This window comes from Centruroides sculpturatus, unplaced genomic scaffold (genome assembly GCF_000671375.1).
Source record: "Centruroides sculpturatus isolate CEXI.00-Female unplaced genomic scaffold, Cexi_2.0 scaffold2198, whole genome shotgun sequence".
NCBI lineage: Eukaryota > Metazoa > Arthropoda > Arachnida > Scorpiones > Buthidae > Centruroides > Centruroides sculpturatus.
In genome coordinates this window covers 31,901-54,695 of record NW_019386351.1, presented here as the reverse complement: position 1 = coordinate 54,695, position 22,795 = coordinate 31,901, and the positions used below count along the sequence as shown (strand labels likewise).

At 30.8% G+C, this 22,795-nt stretch overlaps 2 pseudogenes; one reads left to right on the top strand and one right to left on the bottom strand.

The window, feature by feature from the left end:
• The window catches only part of LOC111614653, a 2,761-nt pseudogene extending 1,622 nt beyond the window's left edge, over positions 1–1,139 (bottom strand).
• Positions 1,140–4,900: 3,761 nt separating this feature from the next.
• Positions 4,901–6,351, top strand: LOC111614652 (annotated as a pseudogene).
• Positions 6,352–22,795: the final 16,444 nt, after the last annotated feature.

Sequence of the window (22,795 nt, the reverse complement as noted above, 5' to 3'; positions counted from 1 at the left end):
TTGTTGTTGTTGTATGCAGTTTCCAGCAAACTTTAATTAATTTTTTTCTATTTGTGAAAATTTCTACGTTATTTAAAGGTAATTTTTATTATAGGCCTATAGACCTTACACAGCATTATTAATATGATTTTGGAGGTTACAGAACTTTAAAATTACTTTAAAAAATGGAAAATAATTATATCATTTGATTTCAAGATATTTTGTATACCTTAAAAATAATTAATTCTATCCCGGGATTTCCCGGGATCCCGGGAAACAGTTCACTTTTATCCCGGGATCCCGGGACAAGCAAAATACTGGGAAATGAGAAACCCTAGTTAAGATGTTTTCATGTACACCTTGCATGGTAGTATTCACAGTGTTCAAATAATTAAATATGTCCGTTAAATATCCAAGCTTGGCACACTACATATCATTTTTTAGTTTTTCTGCAAAGCACATATTTTCTTGTTCGAAGAAAACTATCAATTCTTTTTTCAGTTCCATTACACGAAAAAGCACCTTTCCTAGAGAAAGCTATCTGATTTTTGTATGAAAAATTAACCTTCTATCATTGCACACAGTTGTTTAAAAATTCGAAATTTCAATGGTCTCGCCTTTATGTAATTTACCATATCAACAACGCTAGTAAAAACATCTTTTAGTTCTACAGGTAATGTCTTGGCAATAAGCACTTCTCTATGTAAGAAGTAGTAATTTATATAAATCTCACTGTTTCGTTGATTTGCAAATGTCACAAATCCCTTGACTGAGCCTGTCATTGATGAAGCTCCATCAGTGCAGATTTCCACGTATTGTTCCCAGTTCAAACTCAAACGTTTAAAGTAAGAATTGATAGCATTATAAATGGCTTCTCCAGTCGTTCTTTCTAGTAACTTCCTGCAACACAAAAATTTATTGACTATTCTATTTTCTTTAACAAATCGAATGTATCCAAGGAAAATGGCTTTTCCTCTAATATCTGTTGATTCGTCAATTTGAAGAGCGAAAGACGTATTGTGAAGTTTACTTGCAAGTCTGCTTTCAATGTCACATGCCATATCAATTATTCTTCTGTGAATCGTATTATTTGAGACTGGTATTTTCAGTACTTTTTTTTCGCATCTTCCCCAAACATAATACTGACGATTTCGCAACATGCTGGTAAAATGAGTGACTCGGCTATGGTATGTGGTTTTTGTTTCATAGCTACTAATTCTGCTATTTTGTAGGAGGCTATTTGAGATTTATCTGATAATTTCACAATTTTATTAAAATAGTTGCTTGTTTGTTTTTCGTAATTAAAAGTCTATCAAAATAATTTCTATCTTTTGAAGTAAGATTTTCATGCTTAGTTGTAAAATGTCGTTTCACCTTTGCAGGAACCATTGCACTATTAGCAATTTTAAATCCACATACACAACACAATGGTGTTGGACAATTTTTATCGCCTGTCTATGTAAAACCGTAATTCATATATTCTTTTATGTATTGACGATTAATTTTACGTTTGTTTGAACAGCTAGGCTTTCCTTTTAAAATAGCAGCCTTTTCAATTTCATTGCTATCGCTTGAACAAGTATCGTGATTATGTTTTCATGTGATAAATCTGTCCATCATTTCTAGGGTTACAAAGTTTATTATTAAACTATAATCAAGTAATGTTAAATATATTTATATTAATTTACTTACGATTGTTTATTAATATGCGCAACCGAATTTTAATCTTGTACTACGAATTAACCTATTCTATATTGAAATTTTTCTTCATCGCGGATCGCACCATGTTAAATTTTTGTGGATGTTAAGCCTAAAAAATATTCACGATTTTGAAAAAAAATAACTATGGCTATTATATCGTTCGAAATTACTTTTTTATTTTGCACGAACAAAATAGATATAATAATAAATGTGAAAACTTAAGTAATATATTCCAGAAGTTAGTTTTAATATGAAAATTATAACAACTGACGACCTCTTGTTTCAAAAACGTTCTGTTTCTGAAACGAGATATTGTGAGTCCACCAGTCAAGTTCAGCATGCCGCTGCCTTAGATATATCGAGAATAATATGGGACAGGAAGTAACTAAATATTACAATAAATGTGTGAAAGTAATGTGTTGTTTTGTTTCTATTTGTTAATGCGCAGAAAAGGCCTCTTTGTTTGAAAAACTTTTTTACATAACTTTTTAGTAGGCTTTAATTAAAAAGAATTAAAAATAAAAATAAAAAAATATATTGTAAAAAGTTTTTAAGAGAAAATCCGCCAGGGGGCAAAAAAGAAAAAAAAGAAAGGGCACTAGTTGCTTTTTTTTAGAAGAGGAAAAAAGATGGTGGCCCAATCGTTGTAATTGTTATAATTAACTTTTATTCAGTTTTTATCATTGCCTTTATCTTATTCAAAACGACAGTACATTCCATAAGTACTAGTCATACATATATACAGTATTTAAGTTTATGAAAATTTAATGATTTTAATTTTTTGACATTCGGCAGCTCGAATGTGATTACACTTTTCGATTTGCGACTAAATCTGCGAAACACTTGGGAGATGCTTATGGAACACCAGTGTTTTGTGGAACACCGGTTGGGAACCACTGGAGTAGAGCGTCGTTTATCCGAAAGTCGGTTATCTGAAAGAATTCCAGTTGACAAATTTAAATTTTTTCTAGTGCTGTGGCGCTGCAATCTCTGGCTATATCTTGAGCTACTTCAATATTTTTTTTGTGTTTTAGCTGGCAGCACTGACACTTATCTGTGGTGTTTTTCCAAGGACTGTGTCCAGCTGAATGGAACGCTTTTAATACTAGATTAATTTCTAAAGTAAAATTTTTTTGTTTTTATTTTTCAACATATTTATTTTGTTTGTAAAAAATAAAGAAATAACTTTTAACTATACAATAGCCACGATTATTATTTTAAAAAATTCATATTAGGCTTAACATCAATGAAAATTCAACGCGAAGCGACACGCAACGGAGAAAAATTTCAACACGGGATAAGATAATATATTTTTTCGTACATAATCGGTTATCCGAAAAATAAGTTTTTCGAAAAACCCCAGTCCCCAATTGATTCGGATAAACAACGCTCTACTGTATTTAAAAATGAAGAAAAATAACATTACTGTTTGATTAACAATCTATCTAGATTAATTAGTTCACAATTACCGAAACATCATGAAAAGATATACTGTATCTATGTGAAAGATGCCTAACATACTACAATTCAGCAAAACAATTAACGAATCATGAAATCGATTGTAAAGAAAAAAAAAGCTGTAAAGATTGTAATGCCAGAAGAAAACAAGAATATTTACTTTATAAATTATGAACGTATGATAAGGATTCCATTTATGATATATGCAGATTTTGAATGTCTAACTAAAAAAATAGGGTGATGTCAGCAAATCCGTCTAAGTCTTATACAATGAAATATCAGAAACATGAACCAATGTGCTTTTCTTATTATATAAAGTATGCACATGGTGACTATAAAAATCCAGTTGTATACAGAAAGCCCGATGCAGTAAAAAAGTTTTTGGAAATATTGAAAAACGAAGTTGAAGAAATCGAAAAGATATATAAAGACATTAAACCAGTAAATATGACTACAGAAGATGAAGAACACTTTCAAAGTAGTAATATATGTCATATGTGTGATGAGGAGATAAAAAATGATGATATAAAAGTAAAAGACCATGATCATTTGACTGGGAAATATAGAGGACCAGCACTTCAAGGATGTAATTTAATTTCTATAAACCCTGACTTTATACTAGTATTCATTCATAATCTAACTGAATATGATGCCCATTTATTTGTTAAGGAACTTAGATATGATGAAGAAAAAATTGATTTAATACCAAATGTGAGATCCGAATAGGCCACGGGTCTAAAATAGTAATTATATTAATAATGTTAATATTTTGTTATAAAATGTTATTTCGTTTGGGTGAGAAAAATAACGTTTTAGAGTGGGAAAAATAGATAACAGATGCTACTTCCTTCTAGGGAAGTTAGAACATCCTCTGTTTTTCTCTTATCTGCGAAAAATTTCGCTTTGATGGGAAATGTTTACCCCTCACATATTCCCCTTTCTGTCCGTTCCCACGGAAGAATTTTTGTATGATGATTGGTCGCCGATCGTCACATATAGAGGAAATTTATCAGAATTCGGGGAGTTCATCGACAGATCTGGAAGAGTCAGGACTCCACACATATTTCTCCTGATGGCCAACGCCCTTAGACGAGTCACATAGAATAATTCCAGAGTTAGCACTTAGAAGATATACTTTAATGTTGTGCACATATCGATCTCCCATGAAATGAAGTTTGAGAACTTTATAAACGAAGTGCCTTTGCCAACCAATGAAGAAGACGGAAGACAACTAAACCAGGTTGTATGTTTAATAGCGATATTGTAAGCTCTCTTTCTCGATCGTGTATCGGTTATTATAAGTCCATATCTCTCTCGACATATAGATTGTCATTTATATTAGTTGTCTCACTATCATATATTTGTACTGCTTTCATTCGTTTATGTTTAATTAAATTTATTCTTGTTTATTTGTTAAAGAATGTCTTCTCTAGAGTCTCTGAATCAAATCTATAAAATAATCACACGCGTGTTTGTCCGCTAATCTATAAATTGACAAACTGGTGTTGGGAACCTGACAATTGGGATAGAGACTTCATAGTCTTTAATCCTACCGCCATCCTATGAAAGTTCTAAGATCAGATCTAGTGATCTGAAACTTTGCAGACAGATTTCAGATAATCTGTGCCGATTAAGTGGTACGAACAATCCTAAACGGAGTTGTACCTCCGGCTACTCTCACACAAACAATGAGGAGAGATATATATCATTTAGTAAAAAAAATAAGGAAAAGAAACTCAGGATTTTAGATTCCTTTAGATTTATGCCAAGTAGTATAGATAAACTCTCCTGTAATTTGAAAAAAGAACAGTTCAGAGAAACAGCTAAGTTTTTTCCTAATCACCTATTTGATTTGTTTATAAGAAAAGGTGTATATTCATTGACTATATGGATTTGTAAAAGAAATGTGAAACGAATAAACTTCCTTCAAAACAAGAGTTCTATAGTAAATTAAATTAATGTGATATAACAGATAAAGATTATGAACATGCTTAAAACGTATGGTAAGCATTTAAGATTAGAAATATGGGAGAATATTATGATTTGTATGTGAAAAATCAGATGTTATGATACTAGCAGACATCATTGAAAATTTTAGAGATATATGCATGAAAACCTATAAACTTGATCCTGCTTGGTATTTTACATCTCCAGGTTCGCTTGGGAAGCAATGTTGAAGATGACTGGTGTAGTATTACAGTTGTTGACTGATTATGATATGATTATGATGATAGAAATAAGAATAAAAGGTAATATATCCCAATGCTGTAACAGATATGAAAAAGCAAATAACAAGTATATGAAAGATTATGATAAAAACAAGGAATCAAATTATTTAATGTATTTAAATGCAAATAATCTATATGGTTGGGCAATGAGTCAATATTTATGTCTTGGAAAATTTAAATGGTGTGAAGAAAATAGTATTGATTTCTTCATGAATATTCCTGATGACAATGCAAAAGGATATATATTAGAAGTTGACCTGAAATACCTTAAGAAAGTTAATAAAAATCATTCAGATCTACCGTTAGCTCCAGAGAACAGAATACCAGATGGATGAAAACAATTTAAATTATTAACCACGTTGTATGATTAAAAAAAAAGTATGTGGTTCATTATAGAAATCTTAAAAAATATTTGAAAATGGGGATGAAAATCGAAAAGATACATAAAGTATTAGAATTCGAGCAATCTGGTTGATTAAAGAAATACATAGATCTGAATACTGAAATGAGAACCAAAGCAACTAATGATTTCGAAAAGGACTTTTTCAAACTAATAGACAACTCTCTGCATGGAAACATAATAAAAAATATAAGAAAACGTGTTGATATAAAATTATGTTGTGATGCTAAAAAAGTACAAAAATCTATTGCTCAGCCGAAATTCAAAGAACGAACCATATTTAATGAAACCCTTTCAGCTATTCACATGTATAAGAGAAAAATATGCTTTAATAAACCCATCTATGTGGGTATGAGCATATTAGATCTTTCGAAACATTTTATGTATGATTTTCATTATAATGTGATGAAACCAAAATATGGTGATAAAATAAAACTGTTATATCAAGACACCAATTTTTACATTTATGATATAAAGACAGATGATGTCTATCATTATATGAAAGGAATGATAAATTACTTTCACACATCCCTGAGAATAATCAATATGGCATACCAAGAAAATTTTAGGAAAAATGAAAAATGAGAATAATGGAAAAAGAATGACTGAGTTTGTCGGTTTAACAGCAAAAGTGTATGCCTTAAAAGTGGAAGATAACGTTACAAAGAAATCAAAAGGTGTTAAGAAATGTGTTGTTAATTTAAGAACAGAATGTCATTTGAGACTTATAAAGACTGTTTATTTAATAAAACGGAGCAATATAGAATAATGAATTTAATTAGAAGTAAAAAGCATGAATTTTATTATATAAAGGTAAACAAGTTAACATTATCACCACATAATGATAAGAGACATATATAAGAAGATGGTATTCATACAATTGCATTTGGTCATACATTTTTTCCTATATAAACGGACTCTAGAATAAAGAGGGCTATTGATTAGGATAATTTTTCTAAGCGAGAGAATTTAACAGAAGATCTAATAAGAAAATTGAAAGACAAAGTTAACTATGATTTGATTTCAATATTTCAAAAGTTATCAGAACGTTTTATAAGAGCATTTAAAGATAGAGTTAATTGGGATTCAATATCTCATAATCAAAAATTGTCTGAATTTTTTATTAATGAATTTAAAGATAGAGTTAACTGGGAAAAAATATCAGAAAACCAAAGTCTCTCTGAAAATTTTATAAGACAACATGAAGATAAGGTTAATTGGCAACTCATCTCTACACATCAAACATTATNTTTTATTAATGAATTTAAAGATAGAGTTAACTGGGAAAAAATATCAGAAAACCAAAGTCTCTTTGAAAATTTTATAAGACAACATGAAAATAAGGTTAGTTGGCAACTCATCTTCACACATCAAACATTATCTTCGGAATTTTTATTCTCGAATGTGCAAATAAAGTGGATTGGGATGCTATATCTTGATTTTAAAATTTAGATGACGACTTTATTAGAAAAATGCTTTAAAATTAAATTTAAATTTACCTTTAAGATATCAAACCATATCGGAACAATTACTCAAAGACTTAAATCGATTAAATGTATTAGACTGGAAAATAGTTGTTAAATATCAAGAATTATCCGAAGATTTTATTATAAAATATAAAAATAAAATTGATTGGTGTGATCTTATTTTAAAGAAAAGGTTTTCTAACGAATTTATGGAAAATAATTATAAAAATATAGTTGTTTCATTGTTAGCTAGAATTTGTAATAAATAATCCTATATAAATGGAGACTGATATTCGTAATGTTACATCGGTATTAATTTGCTATGGGGGGAAAGTAAGGAATTATTATATTTGGAAGGATGGAAGCCGGCATTTACATATCTCGGATTATGTTGATACACCTCATGGTAGATTTTTACATATTGATAGATAATACAGCATGAGGCTAGATTTTTTAAGTTTACTGATTTTGAGTCATTCACATTTTGGTGTTTCAATATGAATTAAATTTTTCCCTATATAAATAGAGACACTAAAAAAACTAAACAATATTGGTAAACTTTAAAATACTCCAACAAAGAAATTAAACGAGTTGCGAATTGATTACGAATATCCAGTTCATTATTTTAAACAGTATCCACTCTCTTTGGTGATAAAAAATTAGTAGTTCTTAGAGACACCAAATGGAATGAATTTCAAGTTTTTCTAGCTGATCGATTTAATAAAAAAATAACGGATAAGGATCTAGACAATATGAGTGATTTTAAATTTGTATACGGAGGTATGAAAGATTGTGGGAATATGTATAAAGCACATATTATTGTGTTTGTTTGACTTTTTCTATATTAACTGTTTTGTAATAAATAACTTCATGGAATTTACTGAATTTGATTAAATTGAATGAATTAAATAGGCTTTAAATAAATGACACTAGGAATCAATGACGTTTTACAGGTTTTGATTTTTGTTTACATTTACTGAATTTTACTTTTGATTTTGATTAAATTCACTGAATTTTATAGGATTTAAATTTTGTGGGGGAAATGAACATTATTAAACTATTATAGAAGATTTTAAAAAATTCAGTCGGTTTTTAAAGCCCTTCATATCATCTTTAAAAAAAGAAACCTTTTGAAACATTTAAAAACTGATAAAGAATAAATTTTATAATAGTTTAGTAAAATAGCTTTTAAAAAAATTTTAAATTAATCATTATTAGACTAATTTCGATGCAAAATCCGCTGTTATCAGAAGATTAAATAAAACTTTGTGGAATAAAATATATAGATTTTTTACTTATCGTAATTTTTATAAATATATCTATAAATTATCTGATATTGTATAAGGCTATAATAATAGTTTTTATAGGAGCATTGGTATATCTCTATCGGAAATCACTCCCCTATATCACAGCGCTATTTTCGAAAAGTTGTACGGTATGAAAATACGAAATAGATTTAAATTTAATATCGGCGACCTGGTTTGAATTTCGAAGATATGTAAAACATTTAGTCGAGGCTATCTACCCTGTTGGACAAAAAAATATTTATTATTCACAATCGTTTTTCAGCTCATCCTTCAATGTATATATTGAAGGATTTAAATAATGAAATTTTGTAAGGAAAATTTCATACAGAAGAATTAGAAAAGGTAACAAAATGATGCAGTTAGACTTTTTGTGACTCTGATAAGCAACACCAGCATGGATTTATTTCCCGAAAATTAGCAGTTTCATTTCACTATGAAAATTAGTTCATTTATTGATTAATGCGAAAAAAGGGTTGTTGGTCTGAGCAAGGTCATTATTCCTAGAAATTGATTTAACATACCTAATCATCAATTGTGGCCCAAGCAAACTCAGTGCCCTAGGCAGATGACTTTAACGTCGCCCTATTTAAAAAATTCGCAACAATATAAAACACCAATGTAAAAAAGAGTACATAATTTTTATTCAAAATGCAGCACGCAATATTGCGAACGTGAGACTAAGGCGCTACTTTCAAAATGGCGACTCGCGGGTCAACACGTGAGAAAGGATTGCGATAAAAAAACATTTACTTTTTCATTATTTATTGTAATTTATGCATGTACTTTCGCCATGCTGCGCCCCAAATTCAAGTGCCCTAGGCCATCGCTTAGTTCACTTATATGAATGGGTCGGCCCTGCTAATCATAAGAACGATTATACTATTACTAGAAATAAAATTAGAAGAGAAAAAACAAAAAATAAAAAACATATGTGATTCCATTAGCCACAGCTGATGAAACTGAAGGAGAGATGCTGTTCGATTGGATAAACAAAAATATAGTTTCGTTAATAAGATCGAACTTGGTAGAATTGTTTTAGACAATGGTTATAAAGACGTAAAAATAAATGTGAAAGAGTGACTCGAGTCGTATATTATGAAAGACAATGCTCCTAAATTACTTTATTTTTTAAATTTACCAATTAAAGATATTACATTTTAACAATAAGTCCGAGTTTAAACGATGAAAAGAATATTATAAAAATTTATTAACGGAAGATAGAATTAAATTATGATAGAAAGTACAATAATAGAAAGGTATATAACAATTCATTTAGAGACAAAATAGATTAAACAAACATGTAAAAGTCTAAAAAATAATAAAGTTCTGGAGGAATACTGGCAAAACCTATAAAAAAATAGAACAGAAAAATTATTTAAAATTACAAGGTAATTATTCGAAAGGTGTGTTAATTAATGGAGAAGTTATACAAAATAGTAGAAAATTGGCTTTTCGACATCTATCTATAAAAAAGGATACAAACACAAATGTGAGAACTATCGAAGTATTATAGTAACAGCGACAATAGTAGATTATGCGGACGAATAATAAGAGATTTTTTCGAAGTAGAATATCAAACAATAAAAAAGAGCAGCGTGGATTTAGAACAGAAAGATCATGTATAGAGAATATTTTTTGAATAAAACAAATTATGGAAAAAATATTAGCAACAGGACTGGAAACTCGTTTGTTATTTACAGACTTAACGAAAGCATACGATAATGTCCCAACATCAAAATCTTGGGAGACATTAAAAGGGTTAAACATGAGTAAAATAGAATATTTATGTATAGGATAAGCTAAAATAGACATGAAACTGGAAAAATGAAAAAAGATTGAGGGATGTGAGCATTACATTTATCTTAAAGTACAGATTCATCAAGATGAAAGAGATACATTAGAAATTCATACAAGATTAGCACAAGTTAAGAGAGCAGTAAAAAGATTAAATAAAATATTATGGAGTAAAGAAATAACTAGATCAAGAATAAGTATATATAATGCAATTGTTAAAAGCATTCTGTTATACGTGGCGGTGGCATGGAGAATGACTGGGGAAGAAAAGTGAAAAGTAACAACGGTTGAAATGGATGCATTGAGAAGATCGTGCAGAATATCAGAGAGTGAAAGAATAACTAATGAGAGAATCAAAGACCTAATGAAATTGAATGAGACGGTTTTGGAAAAAATAAAGAGGAAACAACTTACAGTATTTGGTTTGAACATGTGAAAAAAATAAGTTATGAGAGACTCCTGAAAATGTCAATGGAATACATTTCACGAAAAAAAGAAGAGAAGACCCAGGCAAACTTGGTACGATGGAGTGAAGTTAGCATGTAGCAAAAACGTAATTATGGAACCATGGAATTTTAATTTGGAATGCGTTGAATAGAACAATTTTAAATTTTAAATTTTAAATTTTAAATACTTGTAATGTATACAGAGAGATTAAACGTTTGCAAGGACGTGAATTCAACAAATACAAGAAAAGCAATTCCTGTGAGCGTATTATTTGCTGGTCCAGCATGACAGCAAATAATATATATTCACATGTGTTATCGTTTCCATGCTCCTCGCATACCTAATGCCAAAAATATGATAATGTGTTACTGTCTTTAAAATTGATGCACCTGCGTATCAGGCCGGCCATGTATACTTTGAAGGTTTCCAGAGCCCTAATGTTATCGATATGAAAGGCCCGTTTTATTAGCTTGATGCTATGATGGTTGGCGTGGACTTCCGGGTTTGTGGCGTATGTAGATAGGGCAGTGGTGTGCATTTTGGTGTCAATATCGCACTTATGTTCGCGGATCCTTTGTTCAACAGAAGGTACTTAATATATTTAACCCTGCATTGCTATTCATGGGTCTACGTAACCCAGTGAACTTTGGAAACTCAATTTTCTCAAAATAATTCTTAGACAATCCTGATCCTCTGCCCATGTATTTTCAATATTGTGCTCGCACTTGCCCATGGTGGGTGTGTTCAGTCACTCTGTGCTTATTTCGCGCCATAACAGTAGTGACAGGGTCACGTTGACACTTGAAAGGTAATGATGTCGGTAAGTGAAAACTATTTTTTTAAAATCATTTTTTTCCAGTGTAAAACATATATTATTTTAAGAGGTTTTTATACGCCATTATAGCATAGGTTTTTTCAGTATGTTTGTTTGTTTTTTTTTCTTGTTTTTCATTTTTTCATTTGGGTTTGAATCGGAATATCACTGGCGACAATTGGTTTTTGTCCATTGAATGCATCACGATAGCAAGATAGTTCGTGATCAACACAATAAACCGGAGATGATCACATTTTACAATGAGACAAAAGTCAGGGTTGACGCCTTGGACCAAGTGTGCCAACTTCTCAGTTTGCTGGACATTCCAAACACCATTGTCAAACTTCTGGGCTTACAAGAAAGTGGCGCTGAACGTTTGACATACACCTTTTCTCGTTTGAAACTTTGGCCCATATTGGTTTAAAACTGGAGTGGAGCTAACTCACCACATCTATTCAAATGTAACACAATATTTTGGATTTTTAGGCTATTAAATTACGAGGGGACCGGAAAAAGGCATGGGAAAAATTTTACACAATAAAAAACAAAAAAACCTGCTGATGTCATTAAAAACATCCAATAGCTTTTAAAATGTTTCACAGAAGTCAAATCCGTCAAATAGAAGTTTTGAACGATTTAATTAATTTGATTAAAAAAAACCCAAAAAAATAATAGTGCAATTAATTATCTAATTAAAAAATCGTCATAAAATATTTTCGTGGCCAAAATAATTAATGAAATTCGCAGAGATAATTGATAACAATGTATATATGACGATCCATACATTTTTGGAAAAGTCAAGGTTTTTTTGAGTCCCCTTAAAACATATTTTCGAGTTATCTCGGGATAAGTTCTGCGCAGTTGAACGCACAGCCCGAGATATCTCGGGTTAAGGGCTTAAGGGATTTTAATTAATAATTAAATAAAATTAAATAATTAATATTACAGGCGTAATTGTAAAATTATATATGATGCAGTTACTGGAAAGTCAGTTAATCGAGCTAATTACCTTCGCGGGCTTGGCATAGAGTTATGCCTACCATAGGTTTGACAGCAAATTTAAAATAAAAAGATACCCGGCGATTGTATATGATGATATCAAAGGTGTTCAAACTGTTGCTGCCTAAAAGGTCTGTTCCAGCTGTCTTTAATGTTGCATCTGAAAGAAAGCATTGCAGCATTTGCCCCTATAAAAAAGATAAAAAAACGAAGAGTGTTTTTTCCTCTTGTAAAATTTCAATGTGCAACACTTGCTCAATAATTGCATGTCCGAACTGTTTAAATAACAACAATTGTGTCATTTCATTACTAAATATATCTTTTTTCATAAATAGTGTGTTTTATTTCCATATTGCTATTTGTAAACAAAATAAACATTGTTTTTTGGAAGTAATCGTGTAACATTTATTTTGAGTAGCAATGCAGGGTTATATATAAATTGTTTAAAATTTTTAAATTCATGTACATGAATAAATATAATTTTATATCCATTGAATATATGTTCTCAATTAAATAAGGTTATTCGTTTATATACATATAAATTTTGAATACTGTATTTTATTATTATATCCATTTAATAGAATGTTATTAATACGAATAATGTATCTTTTTATGTAATTAAGTCGCTGAATTTCAAATTCATTCGGGTTATTTTATTAGGTGATACATACGTTAGTAAGATATAAAAAGTTTAAAATACTAACAATTGAAAACTATAACTACAATAATATAGTTTCTAATACAGGAGTGATTATTGATTTCGAAGATTTGCGCTTTAGAATGAAAATTTCCCATTTAACACACCGTGCAGGAAGCTTTAGTTTGTGTAAAACATTCTAAAAAGTTCGGCAAAATTGATTTTTATAATGATTATATTATTTTCCAAAATTTAATAGTTAGACATAAAAAATCGATAAAATTTGGGAAATTATTTGCATGGTTTATATTTACCGTAACTATCATATCATAAAAAACTTTTGGAATGTGAGAGCAAAGTGATCGAGTTTACAAGTTACTATAAACTTATTTTTGGAATACAGAATAATTTACTGTAAAGGAAGACAAATTGAAAAAATTATTTAAAGCTAACATCAGGAATATATAATGTGAGACTAATCGGGGGTAGGATGTTACGAGTTCTTGACTCTCCTACCTCTTAATCGACTCAAGACTTTGAGGTCCGGTCTTGCTTGTTCAAAAGATGGGTTCTGTTGAGCGGAAGAGTTATAGAGTTAAGGATCGTCAGATCTTATTTCACGTCAGGATCTGACACCAATCTATTAATTTATCGGCGGATAGATACGCTTTTAAGTGAGATCGATTTAACAGGAGCGATCTCGTTCATGATTTAACCCTAACTTTTATAAAATCGTTTTGATTTTGAAACAAAAACGGTAGATGAAAATGAATAAAAATATTCGAATCGCAGCATTTTTAATTAAATCTTGGCCTTTACATATAACATCAAAATATAATTTTTTGATGTAAAATAATGAGGAGTACTAAAGTTTTTAAAAATAACAATGTCTCTCTCATATCAAAGAAAAATATACATTCATTGGTGTCATCATTTCTAAAAATTTAGATATGTATATACCATGTGCTATTCACGAAAAAATATCTCCATGAATGCTCTCCACCCAATCCTTCATATATAGGTATGCAATAAAAAATTAAAAACAAATTTTATGCTCATTGCAGCTTATACAATGTGTTTTGATATAAATGTTATATGGACAATCAGAGTAAATGTATTTTCTGATTATTATTATCTATATATAAATATATATATATATATATAAATGGACATGTATGTCCCTATATTTCACTTTTTCGCCAAAACTACACATCGCACGTGAATGGTGTTTGTATGTGGTGGTAGCCCCAAGTCTCCATTCGTGCATAGGGGTGGTTGCGTCTCGATAGCTATAAGGGTGCGGGAGATATGAGGCTGAAAGTGGTTGAAAGTGGCTTTCTATTTCGAATGTTTTGTTCGAATTTGTTCGAATTAAATTCGAACATAAAATTCGAATATTGGTTCGATTATAGAACGATTGTAAACGTTCCAGAAACGTTGAAAATAGTTCGTTTGACTAAACGTAAAAATTCTCTAATTAGTCTGGAAACGGGGGACCTAATTCTTGCATTCTGTGAAAACGGGTAAGATTAGCTATAATGTAATTATCTTAATCTTCACTATCGTTACTTTTTGCCCAGCAAAAAGATTCCTTGCAGCTAGATTCTAGATTACTTAAAAAAACAGTCTTTTATATATAAAAAATACTATATTACATACAAATAAAAGCCCAGCGAAGCGGGTCCTTGCAGCTAGTTATCATATAAAAAGTAGTAAATATGATTATATTTTCACATTTATATAGGTATATAATTCTTATTACAATAAGGTAAATAGTTATATTTACTTATAAACATGAATAATATATTACCTGCAACTTCGCCTGTCGGGGTTCTGCAAGCAAACCCTTTTTATATACAGTATTTCAACAATTATAGTAATTGTTATATAACACCTACCGCCAAGAATGATGACAATTGCTAAGAATCAAACGAACTATTCTCAATTTGATTAATTTTCTGGAACGTTTACAATAGTTCTATAATTATAGAACGATTGAAAACGTTCCAGAAAATCTGCATTTGTTATTGCATATTGGTTCGATTATAATCGAACCAATATGCAATAACAAATTCAAATTTAAAACTGTTTGAACATTCGGTTAAAAATTCGAAAAATATAAAAATATCTATAACAATATCTGAAATTTTATCAATTTAATACACCTAAGTATTCAATGAAGACTAAACGTAGTTAAAAACAATAAATCGCATCTTAAACAGAAAAGCAAAAGCTGTACTCAGGTTAATCCTCTTCCTTTCCCCCGCGGGGGAAATTTCGGAAAATCCCTTTTTAGTGTGCATTCCCATGGCGTATTTTACTAAAGCGCAGTTATAAACAAAAAATCGCATTTAAAATAGTACAGTAAAAGCCGTTCTTCCAGTTATGACTTAATGCTCTCCGTCTACCCCCTCGCGGGGGAATTTCGAAAAATCCTTTCTTAATGTGCGTTCCCATGACGTACCCTAACTGTGTACCAAATTTCATCTCTTTAGGTTCAGCGGTTTGCTTAGGGTGATGACGAATCAATCAGTCACCCAGTCAGTTAAACAGGACAAGTAATTTTATATATTTAGATATATTTCAGTTTATGGCATCTGACGTCGCCTTGTGACCTCCAGGAACTCTGTTCATTTCTCGCTATCCATAGACTATTCCTATATATCTTGAAGCAGACCTTGGAGAACGTTGAAAGCGTTTGTTACAAGATATATTAAACGTTTATACTACTGGAAGTAAAGGTTCTTTCATATTATCATTGTCACTAGGATAATTAAGGTAGAAGATGTCCGTAAAAGCCAGTTAGATGAATATATCCAAATTTTGACGAATTAGATTATTACATATTAATTATGAAGCTCTACGTTTCTCCAGTTGTGACAATAAAATGATTTGTGTTTTAATGAAAATTCATTCCACAACGCGATCCTTATCGTTTATTAATGGCATTATTTTACAATGGCTCTGTTATTTCGGGAATAGACTGTATTTGTAAATAGTCGTGTTTAGTTATCATGTAGTTCCTCTCAACAGACAATCGGCCCATAGAGTTTATATTGCAAACTTTGACGTCGAAAATCACGTCATACATAGATGAAATTTCAAAATTACAGCTTTGTCATGACATTGGCTTCGATGAGTTGTACCTATTTTCAAAAAATCATTTATAATGCTCTTGCAGTTGCTTTGAACTTTGCTAACAGACATAACACAGACATAACACTTTCTGACTAATGACTGCTGCTTCTGACTGCTTACGCTTCTCTCAATAACTATTTTATAGGAAAAAACAGATTTTCGATTATTAAACTGTTCTTAATTGTTAAAAAATACTCAATGCATAATACAAAACTAAAAGGGAAACTGGACAAATAGGGCGCGATAAATAAGAATTCGATTTTTCGCTGTTCAGTTTCTATATATGTAGGATTTGAAACAAAATGTTTACGTATACTGTACACGGATTTCTTCAATAAATTATTATTTTCAAAGACAAGTTAATCTCGAAATTTGCTGCATTATTCTGAGTATATAAATTATATTTACATAATTTATAAACTTACATTTCAAGAATTTCCTCCAATAGTTTAATGTTTTCTATCAGTTTTTCTGCGATAACATTAACTTTTATTCCTAAAATTGTGCCTGAAAAACATTGAAATCATTCATATTAATATGAAATTAAAGATAACACAATTGTAATATAACTTTAATTAGATAATTAAATAAATCAGTCTAAATAGTATTCATTTCATTGAGAAACTTTAAATCAGGGGTGTCCAACCCGCGGCCCGCGGGCCACATGCAACTTAAGGAAAGTTCCAATGCGGCCCAATAAATTTGTAAAGAAAACCGACCAATTTATTTATTTTATTTTTTTTATTTCAACGGCATAAACTTAAAAAAGAAGTTTCACAAAGCCGTAAACCTTTATACATATTTTGTTTTTGAGTGGAAAGGAAATATTTTGTGACCGTAGGGTCGGTGTCTCTTTGACACCACGTCAAAAGACCTGAATCTGANCTTTGACACCACGTCAGGAGACCTAAATCTGACACCACCGAGTCTCTGGGGGACTCGGAAATCGCGACGTTACGTCACGCGAGCGGTAGCGTGTGAGCGCTTGGATTCGGAGTAGAGGTGAGGAGAGAGACGAGGAAGTGACTCACTCGGACTCCATATTTTCTAACAATCAACAATTTTAATAATAAACAAAGAAAATACAGAGATATCGGGCATATTATCGGACTTAATTATACTATTCCGTTCGAGAGAGAGAGTTTACACACGAATCGCGGGTTGATAAATACGTTGCTTCTGGGTCGAAGGATCTGTGGTCACGCCGATGATGATACGCCGATGGAAAGTTCATTCTACTGGTTCTGGATCTTGTCCGTTCACTGGGGTGGAGGCACGGAGGTGTGGAGGTGTTATCCTTAAACAGGCACGATCTTTTTCTCTCGGTGTTAATCCAGGGTCACGGTTTTAATTCGGATCACAATTTTTATTTGAAAGGACGACTTTTGTTCAGCGGACTTTGTGAAGACGACTTTTGTAGAGAGACTTCCGATGACGACTGACCTCGGGGTCTTTTTTCTTTTCTCTCGTTATTCCTCTTGGGTTTTTTCCATGAAGTCAGGTGGTTGCCGTTAAGAATCTCGCGTCCAATATGGATTATCCATCAAAAGTTCCTGGTGACACATCCCTGACTAACTGGATCCGACTCAACAAGGAACAAACTCCGTGGAAAAAAAATTTTTATGGCTTTTAGCCTAACGCTTGAAGTTCCAATAATTAAAATTTAAATTAACACTTTATTAAGGGTTGGTTCGTCCCTCACAATTTTAAATACTTGGAAATGTGTGAATGAGGAAGAAATACTAAATAAAGCTGAAGTTGAGATTCAAAGAATTATAGTGCATTTTTATTTGACTAATATATTTATAAATAATATGTAGCCCAAAAAGTAGCCAATGCGCCAAATAATATTTTTTACGCCAAAATAAAAAAGGGTAGCCAAATTTGGCGCAAAGTAGCCAAATCATGCATCGCTGGAAGGAATAATAAATAAAGCTGGAGTTTGGACTCAATGAATTATAGACCCAAATGCAGGGAAAGGAAAGAAAGGACAGAAGATACAGAAGTAAGGAAGGTTGGAAATTTAAGGGTCCATATTTACATAACAGAAAGTCTATTTAACCTTTTTCACTACTTTTTATCTTTTGGCCTTTCTCTCCTTTTCTCGAATTTAGGTCTATAAAATGGTGTTTTGTAAATTTTTATTAATTCCCAAATAAAATAAATATTTGTGTTTTTCAAATAAATTTTTGTTTGTCTCCTTTATAGTAAATGAATTTATCTATTTCTAAGTAAAAATTGAAAGTATCTGTATAAGTAATTTTTTTTAATATTTTCGTGATAAAGATTTAATACTTATTACTATTATCTAGATATGTTAATTCTTAAATATACAAGTATATTTAAGGATTGGGCCAGAAGTATATATAATATACTTCTAGCCAGAAACTCCATGACATCTTCCAATGTTGCCAGAGAAACAAAAAAGTTAAACAACCCTGCTTTAATTAAATAAACTTTTTCTTTCTAAATGTTACATTGTTTGAAACATTAATTAACTGGAAAAACATAACTGAAATCAATGTTCTAAATGATGTTTATTATGATCTTTAGACTTTTCTGAGCATAATCAACTCCTGCAAAATTCGTGCAACTGTTCACAAATTTTGAAGTCATTTTCTTTTAGATATGAATTTGCGAAGTGATTGGAAAAACTCTTCAACGTTCAGAGTTGTAATCAACATCAGATGGACTACTCCATACGTGGTGAGCTTGAAGGCACGAAGGAAGCAATTAAAGCTTTACTTTTGCTCCTAAGGAAGAAGATGCCGCACAAGTTTACATCAATATTGGTAAACACTGGTGATGGGGGCGTGTTCTGACAGCGAAGGTGTTGGTGACTTTTTAATAGAGCTGTTCTGAAGAAAGTTAGTATGGAAGTTTTAAGAAATAATGTCAATTGTCAAGATATTATAAGCAGTCAAATGGGTCCACTAACTTTGAATTTAATAACAATTCTGGTAGTTATTGCTGGAATAGAAAAAAATCCCAGTTCTCTTCAACGTCCCCCTCAGGCAAATCAAGTAACTATGCAAAGAAGGGGGCGGGGTAGACCTCGAAAGGACTATTCACAAGTCACGGAAGAAAATAATCAGTTAGTAGAATTGTTAGGAGAAGATTATTTATCCAAAGAAGAAATGAGAGAAACTACGGGTGCTACAAAAAACACTACCATTAAGGACTTTTTTGAACCAACAGAAAACTTAGGATATCTAAGTGAGAATAAACCCAGATACTCATTAAAATCGATTTACGAATTGATTCGGGAGAAGTTTGACCTTCTGACCCAGGAGATTCAAACAATTAAATCTGAAATTAGTTGTATGAAGGAAGACAATGCCAAGATTAAAGATGAAATGAAGAACATTATTCATAAAATTTACACATTACAAGAAAGGACTAATTCCTATGCCAATTTAAAAGGTATGTTCGAATTTGAACTTGATAATGCTAATAACTAGAATCCTAATAACTAAACTTAATAACTAGATTTTTTCTGGAAATACCGGAAAAATCTAGTTATTATGAATTTTCGTTTTAAAACCTCTGAGGGTGTAAAAAAACTCAAAAAATTTATAAATGAAGATTTGGGTTTAAATAATATTCAAATTGAGGGTTTACTTCAGTTAAAAAAGAATACAAATAATCAAATAGAAAAATTATAATGGAAACGGTCAAAGACAGAAATATAATGCTTAAAAAATTCTGGAGAATGAGACCGAACATGGATGACGAGAACAAAAAAATAATAATAACGGATTTATGTTATCGCTTCAGAATTAGAAGAAAGCAGTTACTCCAAAAGATTAAGTCAGAAAATTCAGACGGAAATAGATATCGAGTAATAGACTACTACTATATTAAAGATAATTTAATGTATACATACGATATGAATACAAGAGAGGTCATATTAATTAATCATTTTTTAGGATCAGCGACAAAACAAACTTAAATTAATAGAAAATACTAATATAAAACATGAAAGTTATGCAAGGAAAAAGTTGACGTTAAATAATAATATTAATAAGAAGAATGAAGAGAATTCGTCTATTATAAATAATAATTTTAAGGCGATAGATATAGATTGGTCGAATTAAAAAAATAATAAGTTGAAGATAAGTTTTTGGAATATCCAAGGTTTAAGAGAAAAAATACATAAATCGTCGGTGAGAAAATTAAATTCCTAAATTCAAACGAAATCGTTGGAATCACAGAAACATGGAGTCTCAACTTGAGTACGACCGAAAAAAATTATTTAAAACAAAAGAATAATATCATAATGAGTAAGGCCCTTCGTAAAAGTAAATTTGGCCGTCCATCAAGTGGTATCCTATTGCTAATTAAGAAGAAATTGGGAGTCATTCTTTGTCAGTATACTCTAGAATACTTTATAGTCGTTATAATAAAAGTTGATAATGAAATTAAAACTATATGGGATTATCCATATTTGGGTCTAGTAGTAGTGTACCTCCCACTATTAATTGATAAGAAATCCATATTACAAGAAGTACAGTTTTATTTAAATAGATGGTCCTTTTTGGTCCAACTATGGCTGATTGGAGGAGATCTTAATGCACGTATTGGCGAAAACTCTGATAGAAATGTTTTTCAGAATTATGATAATATTAAAAACAGAAGACTATCGAAAGATAAATTACTTAATACAGACGGTAAAATACTGTTGGACTTTGTAAAAGATAATCAGTTTATTATCTTAAATGGTAGAATGAAAGGCGATGTTCCCGCAGAATTTACGTTTATATCTCGAAATGGAAAGTCAATTATAGATTACATTATATGTTCAGAAGCTATGATAGATTACTGTATGACCCTTACAGTTCTGGAAGACAATACTTCCGACCACTTTCCTATACAACTGAAGATAAGAAGTAATAAAATAAGCTATATACATAGTCAAGATTTTAATATAGAATATCGTCCAACATATAATAAACGAAAATGGTTGGAGGAGGTTGAGTCTGTAATCGTTGATCTAATAAATTTAGAAGAGAACGATCCTATAACTGACTATTAGAGGCTTTTAACCAAGTTAGGAGAATTCAGATTTAAGAAATGTAGACGAATTTATAAGCAAAGATATAAGAACGAATGGTTCGATAACACTTGTTATACCCATAAAATGAAAAAACAAAAGAGTTTGCAAGCCTTTAGAAAAACCAATACAAAAGAATCACTTATAAAATATGTACAAAATAAGAGAACTTATAATAACTTAATCAAAGCAAAAAAAGAAATTAAACTTTACAAATATTAGTAAGAAATTAATAGAAGCGAAAGATTCAAGAATATTTTGGATGACAATCAATAATTTTAGAAAAAAGAAGTTGGAATATAATATACAAAGTAGAGTGGACTACGATAAATGAATCATATAGTTTAAAAAGTTCACAGAAAACTATTTGTGTAATCGGAGATAAACATATACGGAAGTTGGGACAATTCATCAGATAAACCAAGACGAGATAATTAAGGTAGAAGAAGTTCAGAAATGTATACATAGATTGAAAGACAAATCTACACCTGGATCAGATATAATCCCCAATTCACTTATTAAACTATTTCCAACAGAACTAATTCATTATTTAACCAGATTATTCAACAAATTATATACGTATAGTTTAATACCGAATAAATGGAATGTAATCATAGTTACAATGATATTTAAACAAGGCAATAGAGTTGAACCATCGAATTATAGACCAATCGCATTACTGTCGGGCTTCCGGACAATATTTACCGCAATTCCAGCCGATAAATTCAAGAGCTGGATTGAAAGAAATAACTATAAAAATCCATCACAATATGCATTCGTAGATAAAGGAAGTACGCAAACAGCTCTTTTCGTCTTATTGACAACAATCCAACTACAATTGCTTAAAAAAAAGGAACAAGGTCTTTGCGATCTTTTTAGACTTGGAAAAAGCATACGACTCGATTAGTATAGGAGATTTACAGAACAAATTGGAGAAATATAACGGAAGTAACCGTCTAATAAAATAATAGGAAAATTATTCAGGAGACACGAGACGATTATCAAAATCATATGTCTAGCCGCGGTTTACAACGAATGGAGGATTTTTACAGGGTGATCCGTTTTCACCATATCTTTTAAATTTTTATCTTTTCGATCTGAATAATTGTTTTGAAAGAGAAGAAGATGGAATCTACATTGATAATCTAAGCATACATTCAATAACATACGCGGATGATATTGTTCTATTAGCACGGACAGCTGTGGCACTACGTAGAAAAATTCAACAAATATCTGAATACCTGGAAAAACTAAGAGCAAAAATAAATCCGAAAAAGTCAATAATAATGATTTTTAGAAACGGCAGTAATCTACCTAAAAAGCACATGTCGTTCTACATTAAGAAAGAAGAAGTGAAAATAGTAAACGTAGTTA